The sequence below is a fragment of the Aegilops tauschii genome, chromosome 6, assembly GCF_002575655.3.
Source record: "Aegilops tauschii subsp. strangulata cultivar AL8/78 chromosome 6, Aet v6.0, whole genome shotgun sequence".
NCBI lineage: Eukaryota > Viridiplantae > Streptophyta > Magnoliopsida > Poales > Poaceae > Aegilops > Aegilops tauschii.
Genome location: NC_053040.3, coordinates 96,806,023 through 96,829,027, shown reverse-complemented (window position 1 = coordinate 96,829,027; position 23,005 = coordinate 96,806,023). Strand labels below are relative to the sequence as shown.

Genomic DNA, 23,005 nt, shown 5'->3' with positions numbered 1-23,005 from the left:
CCTTGGGAATCCCCAAGCTTGTGATTTTGTGTCTCCTTAATTCCTTTCATATCGCTGTTTCCCTAAATCTTAAAAACTTCATCCACACAAAACTCAACAAGAACTCGTGAGATAAGTTAGTATAAATCAACGCAAAACCTTATCATTCTCTATTGTATAAATCACTAAAATTATAATTTGACATTGCATGCTAAATGCCTCTGCATATTTAATACTCCCATCCTCAAATATAATCATTAAACAAGCAAACATATGCAAACAAAACAACAATCTGTCTAAATAGAACAGTCTGTAAAGAATGAAAGAGGAATCATACTTCCCTAACTCCAATAATTATGAAAAATTACCACTTCAGAAAATTTGTTGTTACTCATTGTGTAAAAATTTCAAGATTTTACCATGTTCTGACTTTCCAGGAGAATTCATACAATGATAGAAAACTTTCTTTTTTCAAAACAACAACATATAGACTTGCAAAATAAGCATGGTAAAGGCTATACCTGACCTTTTTATTGAACTAAAAGATTCAAAACATTACTCTAAATAACAGCAAGTAAATAATAATAAAATAAAATGATGCTCCAAGCAAAACACATATCATGTGGTTAATAAAAATATAGCCTCAATGGATTAAAGACAAAAGAGGGGATGCCATCCGGGGCATCTCCAAGGTTAGTTGCTTGGGATGCCTTGGGCATCCCCCAAGCTTAGGCTCTTTCCACTCCTTATTCCTTAGTCCATCGAAACTTCACCCCAAACTTGAAAACTTCAAAACACAAAACTCAACAGTAAACTCATAAGGTCCATTAGTATAATAAAGCAAACCACCACTTAGGTACTGTTGTGAACTCATTCTAAATTCATATTGGTGTTGTATATATTGTATTCCAACTTATCCATGGTTCATACCCTCCGATACTCATAGATTCATCAAAATAAGCAAACAACACATAGAAAACAGAATATGTAAAAAACAGAACAGTCTGTAGTAATCTGGAAACTTTCCACACTTCTGTAACTCCAAAAATCCTAAAAAATTAGGACCACAGAGAAAATTTGTATATCAATCTTGTGTAAAAAATTCAGAATTTTATCACGCTCGAGTGAACTTTAAAAATTCTGCAACTGGACGCAAAAGTTTCTGTTTTTCAGCAAGATCAAATCAACTATCACTGTAAGCAATCCCAAAGGTCTTACTTGGCTCTTTATTGAAACAAAAGCTATAAAACATGGTTAATAAAGTAGCATAATCATGTGAACACACAAAAACAGTAGGGGTAAATATTGGGTTGTCTCCCAACAAGCGCTTTTCTTTAATGCCTTTCTAGCTAGGCATGATGATGTTGGGGAACGTAGTAATAATTTAAAATTTTCCTACGTGTCACCATGATCAATCTAGGAGATGCTAGCAATGAGAGAGAAGGAGTGCATCTTCATACCCTTGAAGATCGCTAAGCGGAAGCGTTACAAGAACGCGGTTGATGGAGTCGTACTCGTGGCGATTCAAATCGCGGAAGATCCAATCTATCGCCGAACGGATGGCGCCTCCACGTTCAACACACGTACAACCCAGGGACGTCTCCTTCTTCTTGATCCAGCAAGGGGAGAGGAGACGTTGAGGGAGAGCTCCGGCAACACGACGACGTGGTGGTGGAGCTTGCGGTTCTCCTGGAGGGCTTTGCCAAGCACTACGGAGGAGGAGGAGGTGTTGGAGGAGGGAGGGGTTGCGCCAGGGGAAGGGGGTGCGGCTGCCCTCCCACCCCCACTATTTATAGGGGGAAGGGAAGAGGGGGCCGGCCCCCCTAGATGCATCTAGAGGGGGGGGTGGCCAAGGGGGGAGACTTGCCCCCCAAGCAAGGTGGGAGGCGCCCCCCTCCCCTAGGGTTTCCAACCCTAGGCGCCTTGGGCCCTTGGGGGCGCACAAGCCCACTAGGGGGCTGGTTCCCTCCCATATTCAGCCCATTAAGTCCTCCGGGGTAGGTGGCCCCACCCGGTGGACCCCCGGACACCTTTCGGTGGTCCCGGTACAATACCGATAACCCCCGAAACCATTCCGGCGACTGAAATTGGACTTCCCATATATAAATCTTCACCTCCGGACCATTACGGAACTCCTTGTGATGTCCGGGATCTCATTCGGGACTCCGAACAACCGTCGGTAACCACATGCAATTTCCCATAACAACTCTGGCGTCACCGAACCTTAAGTGTGTAGTCCCTACGGGTTCGGGAACCATGTAGACATGACCGATACATCTCTCCGTCCAATAACCAACAGCGGGATCTGGATACCCATGTTGGCTCCCACATGTTCCATGATGATCTCATCAGATGAACCATGATGTCAGGGATTCAATCAATCCCGTATACAATTCCCTTTGTCCATGGGTATGGTACTTGCCCGAGATTCGATCGTCGGTATCCCCATACCTCGTTCAATCTCGTTACCGGCAAGTCTCTTTACTCGTTCAGTAAAGCATGACCCCGTGGCTAACTCCTTAGTCACATTGAGCTCATTATGATGATGCATTACCGAGTGGGCCCAGAGATACCTCTCCGTCATACGGAGTGACAAATCCCAGTCTCAGTTCATGCCAACTCAATAGACACTTTCGGAGATACCTATAGTGCACCTTTATAATCACCCAGTTACGTTGTGACGTTTGATACACCCAAAGCATTCCTATGGTATCCGGGAGTTGCACAATCTCATGGTCGAAGGAAATGATACTTGACATTAGAAAAGCTCTAGGAAACGAACTACACAATCTTGTGCTATGTTTAGGATTGGGTCTTGTCCATCACATCATTCTCCTAATGATGTGATCCTATTATCAATGACATCCAATGTCCAAGGTCAGGAAACCACAAACATCTATTGATCAACGAGCTAGTCAACTAGAGGCTCACTAGGGACATGTTGTGATCTATGTATTCACACATGTATTACGGTTTTCGGTTAATACAATTATAGCATGAACAATAGACATTTATCATGAACAAGGAAATATAATAATGACCATTTTATTATTCCCTCTAGGGCATATTTCCAACAGTCTCCCACTTGCACTAGAGTCAATAATCTAGTTACATTATGATGAATCGAACACCCATAGAGTTCTGGTGCTTATCATGTTTTGCCCGTGCAAGAGGTTTAGTCAATGGATCTAAAACATTCAGATCTGTGTGCACTTTACAAATATCTATGTCGCTATCTTGAATATATTCATGAATGGAGTTGAAGCGACACTTGATATGCTTGGTTTTCATGTGAAACCTGGGCTCCTTGGCAAGGGCAATAGCTCCAGTGTTGTCACAGAAGAGAGTCATTGATACGTCTCCAACGTATCTATAATTTTTGATTATTCCATGCTATTATATTATCCATCTTGGATGTTTATGGGCTTTATTATGCACTTTTATATTATTTTTGGGACTAACCTATTAACCTAGAGCCCAGTGCCAGTTCCTGTTTTTTCCCTTGTTTCAGTGTTTCGAAGAAAAGGAATATCAAACGGAGTCGAAACGGAATGAAACCTTCTGGAGAAGTTATTTTTAGAAGGAAAGCAACCCGGGAGACTTGGAGTGCATGTCAGGAAAGCAACGAGGGAGGCACGAGGCAGGGGGGCGCCCACCCCCTGGGCACGCCCTCCACCCTCGTGGCTCCCCTGACGTACTTCTTTCACCTATATATATATATATATATATATATATATATCCATATACCCTAAAACGATCGGGGAGCAGAATAGATCGGGAGTTCCGCCGCCGCAAGCCTTTGTAGCCACCAAAATCCAATCGGGACCCTGTTCCGGCACCCTGCCGGAGGGGGGGAACCCTCACCGGTGGCCATGTTCATCATCCTGGCGCTCTCCATGACGAGGAGGGAGTAGTTCACCCTCGGGGCTGAGGGTATGTACCAGTAGCTATGTGTTTGATCTCTCTCTCGTGTTCCTGAGGTGGTACAATCTTGATGTATCGCGAGCTTTGCTATTATAGTTGGATCTTATGATGTTTCTCCCCATCTACTCTCTTGTAATGGATTGAGTTTTCCCTTTGAAGTGATCTTATCGGATTGAGTCTTTATGGATTTGAGAACACTTGATGTATGTCTTGCAGTGCTTATCTGTGGTGACAATGGGATATCACGTGATCCACTTGATGTATGTTTTGGTGATCAACTTGCGGGTTCCGCCCATGAACCTATGCATAGGGGTTGGCACACATTTTCGTCTTGACTCTCCGGTAGAAACTTTGGGGCACTCTTTGAAGTACTTTGTGTTGGTTTGAATAGATGAATCTGAGATTGTGTGATGCATATCGTATAATCATACCCACGGATACTTGAGGTGACATTGGAGTATCTAGGTGACATTAGGGTTTTGGTTGATATGTGTCTTAAGGTGTTATTCTAGTACGAAATCTTGAATAGATGATCCGAAAGAATAACTTTGAGGTGGTTTCGTACCCTACCATAATCTCTTCGTTAGTTCTCCACTATTTGTGACTTTGGAGTGACTCTTTGTTGGATGTTGAGGGATAGTTATATGATCCAGTTATGTTATTATTGTTGAGAGAACTTGCACTAGTGAAAGTATGAACCCTAGGCCTTGTTTCCTAGCATTGCAATACCGTTTGTGCTCACTTTTATCTTTAGTTACCTTGATGTTTTTATATTTTCAAATTACAAAAACCTATATCTACCATCCATATTGCACTTGTATCACCATCTCTTCGCCGAACTAGTGCACCTATACAATTTACCATTGTATTGGGTGTGTTGGGGACACAAGAGACTCTTCGTTATTTGGTTGCAGGGTTGTTTGAGAGAGACCATCTTCATCCTACGCCTCCCACGGATTGATAAACCTTAGGTCATCCACTTGAGGGAAATTTGCTACTGTCCTACAAACCTCTGCACTTGGAGGCCCAACAACGTCTACAATAAGAAGGTTGCGTAGTAGACATCAAGCTCTTTTCTGGCGCCGTTGCCGGGGAGGCTAGGTAAGCGGCACTCACACGCCGTCAACTAAGCTCTTTTCTGGCGCCGTTGCCGGGGAGGTGAGTGCTTGAAGGTATTTCTTTAGATCTTGCAATCGAATCTTTTTGTTTCTTGTTTTATCACTAGTTTAGTTTATAAAAGAAAACTACAAAAAGAATGGAATTGAGTTTGCCTCATATGCTTCAGCTTTTTAATGTATTCCGTGAAAATAAGGATTCCGATAATTGTGCTCAATTGCTAGAGGAAGAATGCATTAAAATGTTTGGCACTAAATCTTTGAATGATGAGCATGATTGCAATGTTGTTAGTATGAATTCTTTGAACACCCATGGTACTAATGATGATTGCACTAGTCATGATGAAAATGTTTGTTATAAGCATGTTGATTTTTGTGGAGTGCATAGAGTTTGCAAATACATACCAAAAAGGGAAGATAGATTTTGTAAGAGGCACAAGTACTTAGAAACTAAATGGTTGCAAGAGAGGCTAAATGTTAGTGCTGAAAATTTAAAATATCTTAGCCATACTTGTGAACTTTGCAATGAACATGGTCATTTAAATATCAAATGCAAATTGTTTCATGATCGAATCGTGTCCAAAAATTGTGATGACTTGATTTCCCTTGCACATCATAATGAACTTAGTCTGCTTTTGGGTTATGAAGAATTGAAACGTCAAACTAAGTTTATTCCAGAATATAACCTCGAGAAATTGCTCGATATTGATCTAGAAGAAATTTATATGTATTGTGCGGTGAATTGCATTGAAAATCCTTATATTGCCAATTACATAAAGAAAAGAAAACAAATAGAAGATGAAGAGAATACTAACGAAAGGGAAGAGACTTCCCAATATTATCCTATTATTTCTTATGATGAATCAGGTAACGAGGAGGAGCCTTCTATTCAACCAATCTCATTAATAAGGAGCTCCAAAAAGAGGATTGAACCCACACATGATGTGGTGAAGAAGAAGAAAAGAAAAAGGAAGAGAGGTAAAAAGATATCTCTCCCAAATAATGTTGCTCCTATTATTGTTGTGCCTCAGGAAAATGAAGATGATGCACTTGATGATGATCTTGTTATGCCTATTGCTTGTTGTAATGATTATTATTGGGAAGATAATGATACTTCTTATGATCTTGAAAATCCTTTTGGCACTTGCTTGGAAGAATATGATAATAATGTTTGCTATACTATTGGTGCTATCCATACTATTAAAGATGAGAGTGATTATGCTTATGATATGAAAAGGCCCAAGCTTAGGGATGCTATGTTTGATGAGGATGACATATTTGAGAATATATTTGCTGAAATTAATGTTTGTCCCAAGCTTGGGGATGCTACGTTCAATGAAGATGATATTTTTAGTCTCCCAAGTTTTGATATGCAAAATTGTTATAATGATAGCATGACTCCTACTTATGATGATTATATTGATGAAAGTGGGTTTGGAAGAGTGTCAACTTTAGGAAGTAGTGATCCCACTATTTTGGAGGATGTTGAATATTATTTTGATAATTATGAAAGTGGATTTGGAGAGGTCATGACTTTATTTAGTGATGTATCCACTATTTCGGAAGAGGTTCCAATCGATTATGATGAGAACAAACTTGCTACTTATGATGATTATTGTGATGAAACTTATGCTATAAGAAGTAGTGATGATTATATTTATAAAACTTGTCATGATTATGATTACCATTTTTCTGAACATTACTCTTTTAATGTGGAAACAATTTATAGTATTCAAGTCTCTTATGATACTCCCACTATTCCGAATGAGAAGAACTTTGCTTATGTGGAGAGTAGTAAAATTTCTATGCCAGTAGATCATGAAAAGAATGCTTTAGGTGCTGGTTATTTTGTTGAATTCATTCATGGTGCTACTGAAAATTATTATGAGGGAGGAACATATGCTTGTAGGGATTGCAATAATATCAAGTTTCCTCTCTATGTGCTTAAAGTTTTGACGTTATGCTTGTTTTGCCTTCCTATGCTAGTTGATTATTGTTCCCATAAGTTGTTTGCTCACGAAATCCCTATGCATAGGAAGTGGGTTAGACTTAAATGTGCTAGTCATATTCTTCATGATGCTCTCTTTATGTTTCAATTCTTATCTTTTATGTGAGCATCATTGAAATCATCATGCCTAGCTAGGGGCGTTAAACGATAGCGCTTGTTGGGAGGCAACCCAATTTTATTTTAGTTTTTTGCTTTTTGGTTATGTTCAGTAATAAATAATCCATCTAGCTTCTGTTTAGATGTGTTATAATTAGTGTTTTTGCCAAGTAGAACCTTTGGGAGACTTGGGTGAAGTTTATATGATCATGCTGTAAAAAACAGAAACTTTAGCGCTCACGAGATTAGCTAAAACTTTTTACTGGAGAGTTCTATTTAGTTGATTCTTTTTGAAGATGATTACTAGACAAATTCCTCAGGTCAACCAATTTAGTTTAGAATTTTTGGAGTTCCAGAAGTATACGTTTGATACAGATTACTACAGACTGTTCTGTTTTTAACAGATTCTGTTTTTCGGGTGTTGTTTGCTTATTTTGATGAATCTATGGCTAGTTAAAAAGTTTATAAACCATAGAGAAGTTGGAATAAAGTAGATTTAACACCAATACAAATAAAGAATGAGTTCATTACAGTATATTGAAGTGGTGTTTTGTTTTCTTTCGCTAACGGAGCTTACGAGTTTTCTGTTGAGTTTTGTGTTGTGAAGTTTTCAGGTTTTGGATAAAGATTCGATGGACTATGGAATAAGGAGTGGCAAGAGCCTAAGCTTGGGGATGCCCATGGAACCCCAAGGTAATATTCAAGGACAACCAAGAGCCTAAGCATGGGGATGCCCAGGATGGCATCCCCTCTTTCGTCTTCGTTCATTGGTAACTTTACTTGGAGCTATATTTTTATTCACCACATGATATGTGTTTTGCTTGGAGCATCATGTCATTTTATTTTGTTTTGCTTGCTGTTTGAATAAAATATCAAGATCTGAAATTATTAAATGGGAGAGTCTTCACATAGCTAAATAATTATTCGACTACTCATTGATCTTCACTTATATCTTTTGGAGTAGTTTGTCATTTGCTCTAGTGCTTCACTTATATCTTTTAGAGCAGGATGGTGGTTTTATTTTGAAGAAATAGATGAACTCTCATGCTTCACTTATATTATTTTGAGAGTCTTAAACAGCATGGTAATTTGCTTAATCCTAATATGCTAGGTATTCAAGACTAGTAAAAACTTTCATATAAAGTGCATTGAATACTATGAGAAGTTTGATTCTTTATGATTGTTTTGAGATATGAAGATGGTGATATTAGAGTCATGCTAGTTGAGTAGTTGTGAATTTGAGAAATACTTGTGTAAAAGTTTGTGATTCCCGTAGCATGCACGTATGGTGAACCGTTATGTGATGAAGTCGGAGCATGATTTATTTATTGATTGTCCTCCTTATGAGTGGCGGTCAGGGACGAGCGATGGTCTTTTCCTACAATCTATCCCCCTAGGAGCATGCGCGTAATACTTTGCTTTGATAACTTGTAGATTTTTGCAATAAGTATATGAGTTCTTTATGACTAATGTTGAGTCCATGGATTATAGGCACTTTTCCTCCTTCCACCATTGCTAGCCTCTCTAATACCACACACTTTTCGCCGGTATCATACACCCACCATATACCTTCCTCAAAACAGCAACCATACCTACCTATCATGGCATTTCCATAGCCATTCGGAGATATATTGCCATGCAACTTACCACCGTTCCGTTTATTATGACACGCTCCATCATTGTCATATTGCTTTGCATGATCATGTAGTTGACATTGTATTTGTGGCAAAGCCACCGTTCATAATTCTTTCATACATGTCACTCTTGATTCATTGCATATCCCGGTACACCACCGGAGGCATTCACATAGAGTCATGTTTTGTTCTAAGTATTGAGTTGTAAGAAAATAAAAGTGTGATGATCATCATTTTTAGAGCATTGTCCCAAGTGAGGAAAGGATGATGGAGACTATGATTCCCCCACAAGTCGGGATGAGACTCCGGACGAAAAAGAAGAGGCCATAAAAAAAGGCCCAAATAAAAAAACGATGAGAGAAAAAGAGAGAAGGGACAATGTTAGTATCCTTTTACCACACTTGTGCTTCAAAGTAGCACCATGATCTTCATGATAGAGAATCTCCTATGTTGTAACTTTCATATACTAGTGGGAATCTTTCATTATAGAACTTGGCTTGTATATTCCAATGATGGGCTTCCTCAAAATGCCCTAGGTCTTCGTGAGCAAGCGAGTTGGATGCACACCCACTTAGTTTCTTTTGTTGAGCTTTCATACACTTATAGCTCTAGTGCATCCGTTGCATGGCAATCCCTACTCACTCACATTGATATCTATTGATGGGCATCTCCATAGCCCGTTGATACGCCTAGTTGATGTGAGAATATATTCTCCTTTTTGTCTTCTCCACAACCACCATTCTATTCCACCTATAGTGCTATGTGCATGGCTCACGCTCATGTATTGCGTGAAGATTGAAAAGGTTTGAGAACATCAAAAGTATGAAACAATTGCTTGGCTTGTCATCGGGGTTGTGCATGATTTAATATTTTGTGTGATGAAGATAGAGCATAGCCAGACTATATGATTTTGTAGGGATAACTTTCTTTGGCCATGTTATTTTGAGAAGACATAATTGCTTTGTTAGTATGCTTGAAGTATTATTATTTTCATGTCAATATTAAACTTTTGTCTTGAATCTTATGGATCTGAACATTCATGCCACAATAAAGAGAATTACTTACAGAATTATGTTAGGTAGCATTCCACATCAAAAATTCTGTTTTTATCATTTACCTACTCGAGGACGAGCATGAATTAAGCTTGGGGATGCTGATACGTCTCCAACGTATCTATAATTTTTGATTGTTCCATGCTATATATTATCCATCTTGGATGTTTATGGGCTTTATTATGCACTTTTATATTATTTTCGGGACTAACCTATTAACCCAGAGCCTAGTGCCAGTTCCTGTTTTTTCCCTTGTTTCAGTGTTTCGAAGAACAGGAATATCAAACAGAGTCGAAACGGAATGAAACCTTCTGGAGAAGTTATTTTTAGAAGGAAAGCAACCCGGGAGACTTGGAGTGCATGTCAGGAAAGCAACGAGGGAGGCACGAGGCAGGGGGGCGCGCCCTCCACCATCGTGGGCCCTTGTGGCTCCCCTGACAAACTTCTTTCACCTATATATATCCATATACCCTAAAACGATCGGGGAGCAGAATAGATCGGGAGTTCCGCTGCCGCAAGCCTCTGTAGCAACCAAAACCCAATCAGGACCCTATTCTGGCACCCTGCCGGAGGGGGGGAACCCTCACCGGTGGCCATCTTCATCATCCCAGCGCTCTCCATGACGAGGAGGGATTAGTTCACCCTCGGGGCTGACGGTATGTACCAGTAGCAATGTGTTTGATCTCTCTCTCTCTCGTGTTCTTGAGGTGGTACGATCTTGATGTATCGCGAGCTTTGCTATTATAGTTGGATCTTATGATGTTTCTCCCCATCTACTCTCTTGTAATGGATTGAGTTTTCCGTTTGAAGTGATCTTATCGGATTGAGTCTTTAAGGATTTGAGAACACTTCATGTATGTCTTGCCGTGCTTATCTGTGGTGACAATGGGATATCGCGTGATCCACTTGATGTATGTTTTGGTGATCAACTTGCGGGTTCCGCCCATGAACCTATGCATAGGGGTTGGCACACGTTTTCGTTTTGACTCTCCGGTAGAAACTTTGGGGCACTCTTTGAAGTACTTTGTGTTGGTTTGAATAGATGAATCTGAGATTGTGTGATGCATATCGTATAATCATACCCACGGATACTTGAGGTGACATTGAAGTATCTAGGTGACATTAGGGTTTTGGTTGATATGTGTCTTAAGGTGTTATTCTAGTACAAACTCTTGAATAGATGATCCGAAAGAATAACTTTGAGGTGGTTTCGTACCCTACCATAATCTCTTCGTTAGTTCTCCACTATTAGTGACTTTGGAGTGACTCTTTGTTGCATGTTGAGGGATAGTTATATGATCCAGTTATGTTATTATTGTTGAGAGAACTTGCACTAGTGAAAGTATGAACCCTAGGCCTTGTTTCCTAGCATTGCAATACCATTTGTGCTCACTTTTATCTTTAGTTACCTCGCTGTTTTTATATTTTCAGATTACAAAAACCTATATCTACCATCCATATTGCACTTGTATCACCATCTTTTCGCCGAACTAGTGCACCTATACAATTTACCATTATATTGGGTGTGTTGGGGACACAAGAGACTCTTCGTTATTTGGTTGCAGGGTTGCTTGAGAGAGACCATCTTCATCCTACGCCTCCCACGGATTGATAAACCTTAGGTCATCCACTTGAGGGAAATTTGCTACTGTCCTACAAACCTCTGCACTTGGAGGCCCAACAACGTCTACAAGAAGAAGGTTGCGTAGTAGACATTAGTCGTCGGGCCCGACGCATTGGGAATTACTCCTAGGTCGGTGATGAACTCCTTCATCAAGACTGCTTCCTGTGCCGCCTTTGAGGCAGCTATGTACTCCACTTCACATGTAGATCCCGCCATGACGCTTTGCTTGCAACTGCACCAGCTGACTGCCCCACCATTCAAAATGTACACATATCCGGTTTGAGACTTGGAGTCATCCAGATCTGTGTCGAAGATAGCATCGACGTAACCCTTTACGACGAGCTCTTCGTCACCTCCATTAACGAGAAACATATCCTTAGTCCTTTTCAGGTACTTCAGGATTTTCTTGACCGCTGTCCAGTGTTCCATACCGGGATCACTTTGGTACCTCCCTACCAAACTTACGGCAAGGTTCACATCAGGTCTGGTACACAACATGGCATACATAATAGACCCTATGGCTGAGGCATAGGGGATGACACTAATCTTTTCTCTATCTTCTGCTGAGGTCGGGCATTGAGCCGTGCTCAATCTCACACCTTGCAATACAGGCAAGAACCCCTTCTTGGACTGATCCATATTGAACTTCTTCAATATCTTGTCAAGGTATGTGCTTTGTGAAAGACCAATGAGGCGTCTCAATCTATCTCTATAGATCTTGATGCCTAATATGTAAGCAGCTTCTCCAAGGTCCTTCATTGAAAAACATTTATTCAAGTAGGCCTTTATGCTTTCCAAAAGTTCTATATCATTTCCCATCAATAGTATGTCATCCACATATAATATGAGAAATGCTACAGAGCTCCCACTCACTTTCTTGTAAACACAGGCTTCTCCATAAGTCTGCATAAAGCCAAACGCTTTGATCATTTCTTTAAAGCGAATGTTCCAACTCTGGGATGCTTGCACCAGCCCATAGATGGAGCACTAGAGCTTGCATATCCTGTCAGCATTCTTAGGATCGACAAAACCTTCTGGCTGCATCATATAAATTTTTTCCTTAAGGAAACCATTAAGGAATGATGTCTTGATGTCCATTTGCCATATGTCATAATCGTAGAATCGGACAATTGCTCACATGATTCGGACGGACTTCAGCTTCGCTATAGGTGAGAAGGTCTCATCGTAGTCAACCCCTTGAACTTGTCGATAACCCTTAGCGACAAGTCGAGCCTTATAGACGGTCACATTACCATCCGCGTCAGTCTTCTTCTTAAAGATCCACTTATTTTCTATGGCTTGCCAATCATCGGGCAAGTCTGTCAAAGTCCATACTTTGTTTTCATACATGGATCCTATCTTGGATTTCATGGCTTCAAGCCATTTGTTGGAATCTGGGCCCGCCATCGCTTCTTCATAGTTCGAAGGTTCATCGTTGTCTAACAACATGATTTCCAGGACAGGGTTGCCGTACCACTCTGGTGCGGAACGTGTCCTTGTGGACCTACGAAGTTCAGTAGCAACTTGATCCGAAGTTTCATGATCATCATCATTAACTTCCTCTCCAGTCGGTGCAGGCACCACAGAAACATCTTCCTGAGCTGCGCTACTCTCCGATTCAAGAGGCAGTATTTCATCAAGTTCTACTTTCCTCCCACTTACTTCTTTCGAGAGAAACTCTTTCTCCAGAAAGGATCCATTCTTGGAAACAAAGATCTTGCCTTCGGATCTGAGGTAGAAGGTATACCCAATAGTCTCCTTAGGGTATCCTATGAAGACGCAATTTTTCCGACTTGGGTTCGAGCTTTTCAGGTTGAAGTTTCTTGACATAAGCATCGCATCCCCAAACTTTTAGAAACGACAGCTTAGGTTTCTTCCCAAACCATAATTCATACGGTGTCGTCTCAACGGATTTAGACGGTGACCTATTTAAAGTGAATGCGGCAGTCTCTAATTAAAGCATAACCCCAAAATGATAGCGGTAGATTGGTAAGAGACATCATAGATCGCACCATATCCAGTAGAGTGCGATTACGACGTTCAGACACACCATTACGCTGAGGTGTTCCAGGTGGCGTCAGTTGTGAAACAATTCCACATTTCCTTAGGTGCGTACCAAACTTGTGACTCAAATATTCTCCTCACGATCTGATCGTAAGAACTTTATTTTCCTGTCATGTTGATTCTCTACCTCACTCTGAAATTCCTTGAGCGTTCAAAGGTCTCAGACTTGTGTTTCATTAAGTAGACATACCCATATCTACTTAAGTCATCAGTGAGGGTGAGAACATAACGATAGCCACCGCGAGCCTCAACGCTCATTGGACTGCACACATCAGTATGTATGATTTCCAACAAGTTGGTTGCTCGCTCCATTGTTCCGGAGAACGGAGTCTTGGTCATTTTGCCCATAAGGCATGGTTCGCACGTGTCGAATGATTCATAATCAAGAGACTCCAAAAGTCCATCTGCATGGAGTTTCTTCATGCGTTTGACACCAATGTGACCAAGGCGGCAGTGCCACAAGTATGTGGGACTATCATTATCAACCTTACACCTTTTGGTATTCACACTATGAATATGTGTAACATCGCGTTCGAGATTCAATAAAAAATACCATTGACCAGCGGGGCATGACCATAAAACATATCTCATATAAATAGAACAACCATTATTCTCGGATTTAAACGAGTAGCCATCTTGCATTAAACGAGATCCAGATACAATGATCATACTCAAAGCTGGCACTAAATAACAATTATTGAGGTTTAAAACTAATCCCGAAGGTAGATGTAGAGGTAGCGTGCCGACGGCGATCACATCGACCTTGAAACCATTCCCGACGCGCATCGTCACCTCGTCCTTCGCCAGTCTCCGCTTATTCCGCAGCTCCTGTTTTGAGTTACAAATATGAGCAACCGCACCGGTATCAAATACCCAGGAGCTACTACGAGTGCTGGTAAGGTACACATCAATAACATGTATATCATATATACCTTTGGCGTTGCCGGCCTTCTTATCCGCTAAGTACTTGGGGCAGTTCCGCTTTGAGTGACCTTTTCCCTTGCAATAAAAGCACTCTGTCTCAGGATTGGGTCCATTCTTTGGCTTCTTCCCGGCAACTGAATTACCGGGCGCTGCAACTCCCTTGCCGTCCTTCGTAAAGTTCTTCTTACCCTTGCCTTTCTTGAAAATAGTGGTCTTATTCACCATCAACACTTGATGTCCTTTTTGATTTCCACCTCCACTGATTTCAGCATTGAATATAACTCAGGAATGGACTTCTCCATCCCGTGCATATTGTAGTTCATCACTAAGCTCTTGTAGCTAGGTGGAAGCGACTGGAGGATCCTGTCAATGATCGAGTCATCTGGAAGATTAACTACCAGCTGATACAAGCGGTTGTGCAACCTAGACATCTTGAGTATATGCTCGCTGACAGAACTGTTTTCCTCCATTTTACAACTGTAGAACTTGTCGAAGACTTCATATCTCTTGACCCAGGCATGAGCTTGGAAAACCATTTTTAGCTCTTGGAACATCTCATATGCTTCGTGCTGCTCAAAACGCTTTTGGAGCCCCGGTTCTAAGCTGTAAAGCATGCCGCACTGAACCAGGGAGTAATCATCACTACGCGACTGCCAGGCGTTCATAACATCTTGAGTTGCTGGGAAAATGGGTGCGTCACCTATCGGTGCTTCAAGGACATATGCTTTCTTGGCAGCTATGAGGATGATCCTCAAGTTACGGACCCCGTCCGTGTAGTTGCTACCATCGTCTTTGAGCTTGGTTTTCTTTAGGAACGCGTTGAAGTTGAGGGCAACATTAGCGTGGGCCATTTGATCTACAAGACATATTATAAAGACATTTTAGACTAAGTACTTGATAATTAAGTTCATCTAATGAAATTATTTAATGAAATCCCACTCAGATAGACATCCCTCTAGTCATCTAAGTGATACATGGTCCGAATCGACTAGGCCGTGTCCGATTATCATGTGAGATGGACTAGTCATCAACGGTGAACATCTCCATGTTGATCGCATATACTATACGACTCATGTTTGACCTTTTGGTCTCTCATGTTCCGAGGCCATGTCTGTACATGCTAGGCTCGTCAAGTCAACCTAAGTGTTTCGCATGTGTAAATCTGGCTTACACCCGTTGTATGCGAACGTTAGAATCTATCACACCCGATCATCATGTGGTGCTCGAAACAACGAACCTTCCCAACGGTGCATAGTTAGGGGGAACACTTTTCTTGAAATTTTAGTGAGGGATCATCTTATTTATGCTACCGTTGTTCTAAGCAAATAAGGTGTAAACATGACAAAGATCACATGCAAATAATAAAGTGACATGATATGGCCAATACCATCTTGCGCCTTTTATCTCCATCTTCGAGGCGCGACATGATCACCTTCGTCACCGGCATGACACCATGATCTCCATCATCGTGTCTTCATGAAGTTGTCTCTCCATCTATTACTTCTACTACTATGGCTAATGGTTAGCAATAAAGTAAAGCAATTACATGGCGTTTTCATTGACACGCAGGTCATAAAATAAATTAGGACAACTCCTATGGCTCATGCCGGTTGTCATACTCATCGACATGCAAGTCGTGATTCCTATTACAAGAACATGATCAATCTCATACATCACATATACAATTCATCACATCCTTTTGGCCATATCAAATCACATAGCATACCCTGCAAAAAACAAGTTAGACGTCCTATAATTGTTGTTGCATGTTTTACGTGGCTGCTATGGGTTTCTAGCAAGAACGTTTCTTACCTACGTAAAAGCCACAACAGTGATATGCCAATTGCTATTTACCCTTCATAAGGACCCTTTTCATCGAATCTGATCCGACTAAAGTAGGAGAGACAGACACCCGCTAGCCACCTTATGCATAAAGTGCATGTCAGTCAGTGGAACCAGTCTCACGTAAGCGTACGTGTAAGGTTGGTCCAGGCCGCTTCATCCCACAATGCTGCCGAATCAAGATAAGACTAGTAACGGTAAGCAAATTGACCAAATCATCACCCCCAACTACTTTGTGTTCTACTCGTGCATAGAATCTACGCATAGACCTAGCTCACGATGCCATTGTTGGGGAACGTAGTAATAATTTAAAATTTTCCTATGTGTCACCAAGATCAATCTAGGAGATGCTAGCAACAAGAGAGGAGTGCATCTTCATACCCTTGAAGATCGCTAAGCGGAAGCGTTACAAGAACGCGGTTGATGGAGTCGTACTCGCGGCGATTCAAATTACGGAAGATCCGAGCAAGCGCCGAACGGACGGGGCCTCCGCGTTCAACACCCGTACAGCCCGGGGACGTCTTTTCCTTCTTGATCCAACAAGGGGAGAGGAGAAGTTGGGAAGAGCTCCAGAAGCACGACGGCGTGGTGGTGGAGCTTGCGGTTCTCGTGCAGGGCTTCGCCAAGCACTACGGATGAGGAGGTGTTGGAGGAGGGAGGGGCTGCGCCAGGGGAAGGGGGTGCGGCTGCCCTCCCACCCTCCCACTATTTATAGGGGAAAGGGAAGAGGGGGCCGGCCCCCCTAGATGCATCTAGGGGGGCGGCCAAGGGGGGAGACTTGCCCCCCAAGCAAGGTGGGAGGCGCCCCTCCCCTAGGTTTCCAACCTTAGGCGCCTTGGGCCCTTGGGGGCGCACCATCCCACTAGAGGGCTGGTTCCCTCTCATATTCAGCCCATCAAGTCCTCCAGGGCAGGTGGCCCCACCCGGTGGACCCCCGGACACCTTTCGGTGGTCCTGGTACAATATCGATAACCCCCGAAACCATTCCGGCGACTGAAACTGGACTTCCCATATATAAATCTTCACCTCCGAACCATTCCGGAAGTCCTCATGATGTCCGGGATCTCATCCGGGACTTCAAACAACCTTCGGTAACCACATACAATTTCCCATAGCAACTCTAGTGTCACCGAACCTTAAGTGTGTAGACCCTACATGTTCGGGAACCATGTAGACAGGACCGAGACATCTCTCCGGCCAATAACCAATAGCGGGATCTGGATACCCATGTTGGCTCCCACATGTTCCACGATGATCTCATCGGATGAACCACGATGTCGTGGATTCAATCAATCCCGTATACAATTCCCTTTGTCCATCGGTATGTTACTTGCCCGAGATTCGATCATCGGTATCCCCATACCTCGTTCAATCTCGTTACCGGCAAGTCTCTTTACTCGTTTTGTAAAGCATGATGATCCCGTGGCTAACTCCTTACTCACATTGAGCTCATTAGGATGATGGATTACCGAGTGGGCCCAGAGATACCTCTCCGTCATACGGAGTGACAAATCCTAGTCTCGCTTCGTGCCAACTCAATAGACACTTTTGGAGATACTCGTAGTGATGTGATCCCATTACGTTGTGATGTTTGATACACCCAAAGCATTCCTACGGTACCCAGGAGTTGCACAATCTCATGGTCGAAGGAAATGATACTTGACATTAGAAAAGCTCTAGCAAACGAACTACACGATCTTGTGCCATGCTTAGGATTGGGTCTTGTCCATCACATCATTCTCCTAATGATGTGATCCCGTTATCAATGACATCCAATGTCCATGGTCAGGAAACCACAACCATCTATTGATCAACGAGCTAGTCAACTAGAGGCTCACTAGGGACATGTTGTGATCTATGTATTCACACATGTATTACAGTTTTCGGTTAATACAATTATAGCATGAACAAGGAAATATAATAATAACCATTTTATTATTGCCTCTAGGGCATATTTCCAACAGATGATGTCAATGATGCTCACATGGAAGATAAGAATTGAAACATAACGGGAGCATCATGAAGCATATGACCTGCACATTTAAGTCTAACCCACTTCCTATGCATAGGGATTTTGTGAGCAAACAACTTATGGGAGCAAGAATCAACTAGCATAGGAAGGTAAAACAAGCATTACTTGAAAACTTTCAACACAGAGAGGAAACTTGATATTATTGCAATATGTAGAAGCATATGTTCCTTTCTCATAATAATTTTCAGTAGCATCATGAATGAATTCAACAATATAACTATCACATAAAGCATTATTCTCATGATGCACAAGCATAGATATTTTACTACTCACCACATAAGCAAAATTCTTCTCATTCATAGTAGTGGGAGCAAACTCAACAAAATAACTATCATGTGAGGCATAATGCAATTGAAAATTAAAATCATGATGACAAGTTTCATGGTTATCATTATTCTTTATAACATACATGTCATAACAATAATAATCATAGATAGCAACTTTGTTCTCATAATCAATTGGAACCACTTCCAAAATAGTGGATTCATCACTAAATAAAGCCATGACCTCTCCACATCCACTTTCATAAATATTATAAGATTCAACACCCTCGAAAATAGTGGGATAATTACCTAGAGTTGACACTCTTCCAAACCCACTTTCATCAATATAATCATCATAAATAGGAGGCATGCTATCATCATAATAAATATTCTCATCAAAACTTGGGGGACAAAAAATATCATTTTCATCAAACATAGCTTCCCCAAGCTTGTGGCTTTGCATGTCATTAGCACCATGGATATTCAAAGAATTCATACCAACAACATTGAAATCATGCTCTTCATTCAAAGATTTAGTGCCAAACATTTTATTAACTTCTTCTTCTAACACTTGAGCACAATTTTCTTTTCCATCATTTTCACGAAAGACATTAAAAAGGTGAAGCATATGAGGCAACCTCAATTCCATTTTTTCTGTAGTTTTCTTTCATAGACTAAACTAGTGATAAAACAAGAAACTAAAAGATTCAATTGCAAGATCTACACATATACCTTCAAGCACTAACCTCCCCGGCAACGGCGGCAGAAAAGATCTTGATGTCTACTACGCAACCTTCTTCTTGTAGACTCGTGTTGGGCCTCCAAGCACAGAGTTTTGTAGGACAATAGAAAATTTCCCTCAAGTGGATGACCTAAGTTTTATCAATCTGTGGGAGGCGTAGGAGGAAGATGGTCTCTCTCAAACAACCCTGCAACCAAATAACAAAGAGTCTCTTGTGTCCCCAACACACCCAATACAATGGTAAATTGTATAGGTGCACTAGTTCGGCGAAGAGATGGTGATACAAGTGTAATATGGATGGTAGATATGGGTTTTTGTAACCTGAAAATATAAAAATGGCAAGGTAACTAGTAACAAAAGTGAGCGAAAATGGTATTGCAATGCTTGAAAACAAGGCCTAGGGTTCATACTTTCACTACTGCAAGTTCTCTAAACAATGATAACATAACTGAATCATATAACAATCCCTCAACGTGCGACAAAAGTCACTCCAAAGTTCCTATCGCAGAGAACATAAGATGAAATTGCTTGCAGGGTACAAAACCACCTCAAAGTTATTCTTTCCGATCAATCCATTCAGATATTCCTATAAGTGTCACAAACAGCCCTAGAGTTCATAGTAAAATAACACCATATGACACACATCAATCAACCCTAATGTCACCTAGATACTCCGATGTCACCACAAGTATCCGTGGGTCAATTATATGATATGCATCAAACAACTTCAGATTCATAATATTCAATCCAACATAAAGAACCTCAAAGAGTGCCCGAGGATTCCTACCGGAGAAGCAAGGATGACAACATGCATCAACCCCTATGCATAGATTACCCCAATGTCACCTTGGGAGTCCGCGAGTTGAGTGCCAAAACATACATCAAGTGAATCAATAGAACACCCCATTATCACCATGGGTATCCCACGGAAGACATACATCAAGTGTTCTCAAATCCATACAAGTATTCAATCCAATAATAGTGAAACCTCAAAGGTAAAACCTAATTCATCACAAGAAGATACATGGGGTGAAACACCATATGATTAAACTATAGTAACAAAGCTCGCAATACATCAAGATCGTGCCAAATCAAGAACACGAGAGAGAGAGAGAGATCAAACACATAGCTACTGGTACATACCCTCAGCCCCGAGGGTGAACTACTCCCTCCTCGTCATGGAGAGCGCCGGGATGATGAAGATGGCCACCAGTGATGGTTTCCCCCTCCGACAGGGTGCCAGAACGGGCTCCCGATTGGTTTTTCGTGGCTACAGAGGCTTGCGGCGACGGAAGTCCCGATCTAGGTTTATTTCTGGGGGTTTCTATATTTATAGGAATTTTTGGCATGGGTGACAAGTCAGCGGGGTCCATGAGGTGACGACAAGGTAGGGGGCGCACCCTAGGGGGGCGCCCTCCACCCTTGTGGATGCCTCGTGGCTCCTCTGGTCCATCTCAGATACTCCATGGGCTTCTTTTGGTCCATAAAAAATCTTCGTAAAGTTTCAGCTCGTTCGGACTCCATTTGGTATTCCTTTTCTGTAAAACTCAAGAACAAGGAAAAAACAGAAACTGGCACTGGGCTCTAGGTTAATAGGTTAGTCCCAAAAATCATATAAAATAGCATATAAATGCATATAAAATGTCCAAGATAGATAATATAATAGCAGGGAACAATAAAAAATTATAGATACGCTGGAGACGTACATATCACACCACATTCTTCTCTTCCTCCTTCCTAGGTTGCTAGTGTAAGACCTCCCGATTCTCAACTTCTTGCGCCTTATGGGCATGGATATTGTCATGTTCCACTTGCGGGGGAGACAAGAAGTTTGCATTTTATAGCATAGCTGCTTGAGCCCATCCGGATGCTCTATTTCTTCAGTAGAGTACTTTTCTAAGGGATTAGCATAGTACATCTGTGGTCTTTTTTTATAGGTATATCTTTTTATGTGGTGCTTTTTAGCAACCGTTGTGGTATGTGGATAAGAGACCGTAAGAGCATCTACAACTGGAGCCCTCATATCCACCCAAAACATTCGGGCAGCCTGCCTGGTTGCTACCCTTACAGAAAACAACCACCCAACCGCACCCGGCAAATCAGGCCCAAACACCCCGGTTGTCCGGCATTCCCCATACCGGAACCATATATGGGGCGGATATGGGGACGCCCGGACACACCCTCCACATAGGCTCTGACGATCCGGGTCCGTCTCAAATCTTCTCAAAATTGACCAGTCCCTCACTTTGACCAAACTCCTCCAGCTTCCGTCCTCCATTTTCTGCCTCTGTGGAGCTGCCAACCCCTTCCTTGCTCGTAGTCCGTGTAGTTGTCCTCATCCGTTGTTCCTGATGTCGTTGCCGAAAACCCTGTTCGACACCATTGGCATGCATGATGCCTCGGCGGAATCGATTAGACTCCCCGACGTGGCGGTTCCTTGCATGGCAGAGAACCTTGCCAACAAGGACCACCGCCGAAGGCAGCCTGAACATGAGGCAGTGTAGGAGGTACCGGCGGAGAAGGCGGTCGCGGAGATGGTCAGTTATGAGGACATGGACTTTGGCCCAAGCAGTTGACGGGTGTATTTTATGCATACTTTTTAGAGTATATTCTAGTGCCAAAATCTCTCATATCATATCCATCTACTCCCTTCGTTCCTAAATACAAGTATTTTTAGGGATTCCACTATGGACTACATACGGAGCAAAATGAGTGAATCTGCACTCTAAAATATGTCCATTTACATCTGTATGTAGTTTGTAGTGGAATCTCTAAAAATACTTATATTTAGAAACGGAGGGAGTAGCACTTATTTATGTCTTCGATGCATAGTTTTCGATATTTACTTCTTTTACCAAGTTCACTGCACACTTTTTATTTTTATTTAGTTTTTCTTTATTTTGTGGTCTTTGTAGGTGTGTTGAGATGTTCATGGATTTGGCACATCAAAAGAGTCAAGCTAGGTGTCAAATCGTAGAAGTTCCAGACACTGGATCGAGGCCCTTTGGAGAGCTTGATGATTTGACATTTATCAAAGTGTCCAAAATGAAGATCCAAGGCAAATACATTGGGATTTTTACTAGCAATCCAACGAGCCCAAGAACGTCAAAACTCAAAAACGGAGTTCGTATGAAGAAATGGCGACCAAAGCGGCTCCCAGAGTCCAAAATGAAAGACGGCCTTTCATACGACCGAAGCCGCCCGTTTGAGTGGTTGTGTGAGCTCCAGACAGCCACGAAAATTGTCCAGAACTTTCCAAATTTTTCTCTGATTTTGTCCCCTTTTTTCCTACCATATCCTTGACGACCAAGGCTTCTATTGGACATGGATTTGGCTCCCCTTTAGCCCTTGGATGAAAGGGAGGAGGCTAGATCAACAGAGGAGACCTGAGGAGGACTTCTGTATGAAGACCTTCAACCCTAGCCGTCGGCTCACATCATCTCCATCGTCCACAAGTTCCATCAGCCGCCACACCTCCATGGCAGAAACTCCACCATAGAGAGAGGTCCAATACAAGGAGAAGGAGGATAGGAGGCACCCCCAACACCTAGCACCGGCCAAAGGGCCGGTGCCCTCTCCATCGCCGCCACCACCATGCTCCTCTCCATCTCCAACATCATGTTGGCTTGCAACTTGTCTCAATCCTCTATCTACTCCCTAGATGTTTGAGATGTTTGAGTGAATTACTAGTTCTTGGGGAATAGGA

At 42.0% G+C, this 23,005-nt stretch overlaps 1 pseudogene; it reads right to left on the bottom strand.

Moving 5' to 3' along the window:
* Positions 1 to 22,779, bottom strand: part of LOC141025852 (uncharacterized) — a 65,531-nt pseudogene extending 42,752 nt beyond the window's left edge.
* Positions 22,780 to 23,005: the final 226 nt, after the last annotated feature.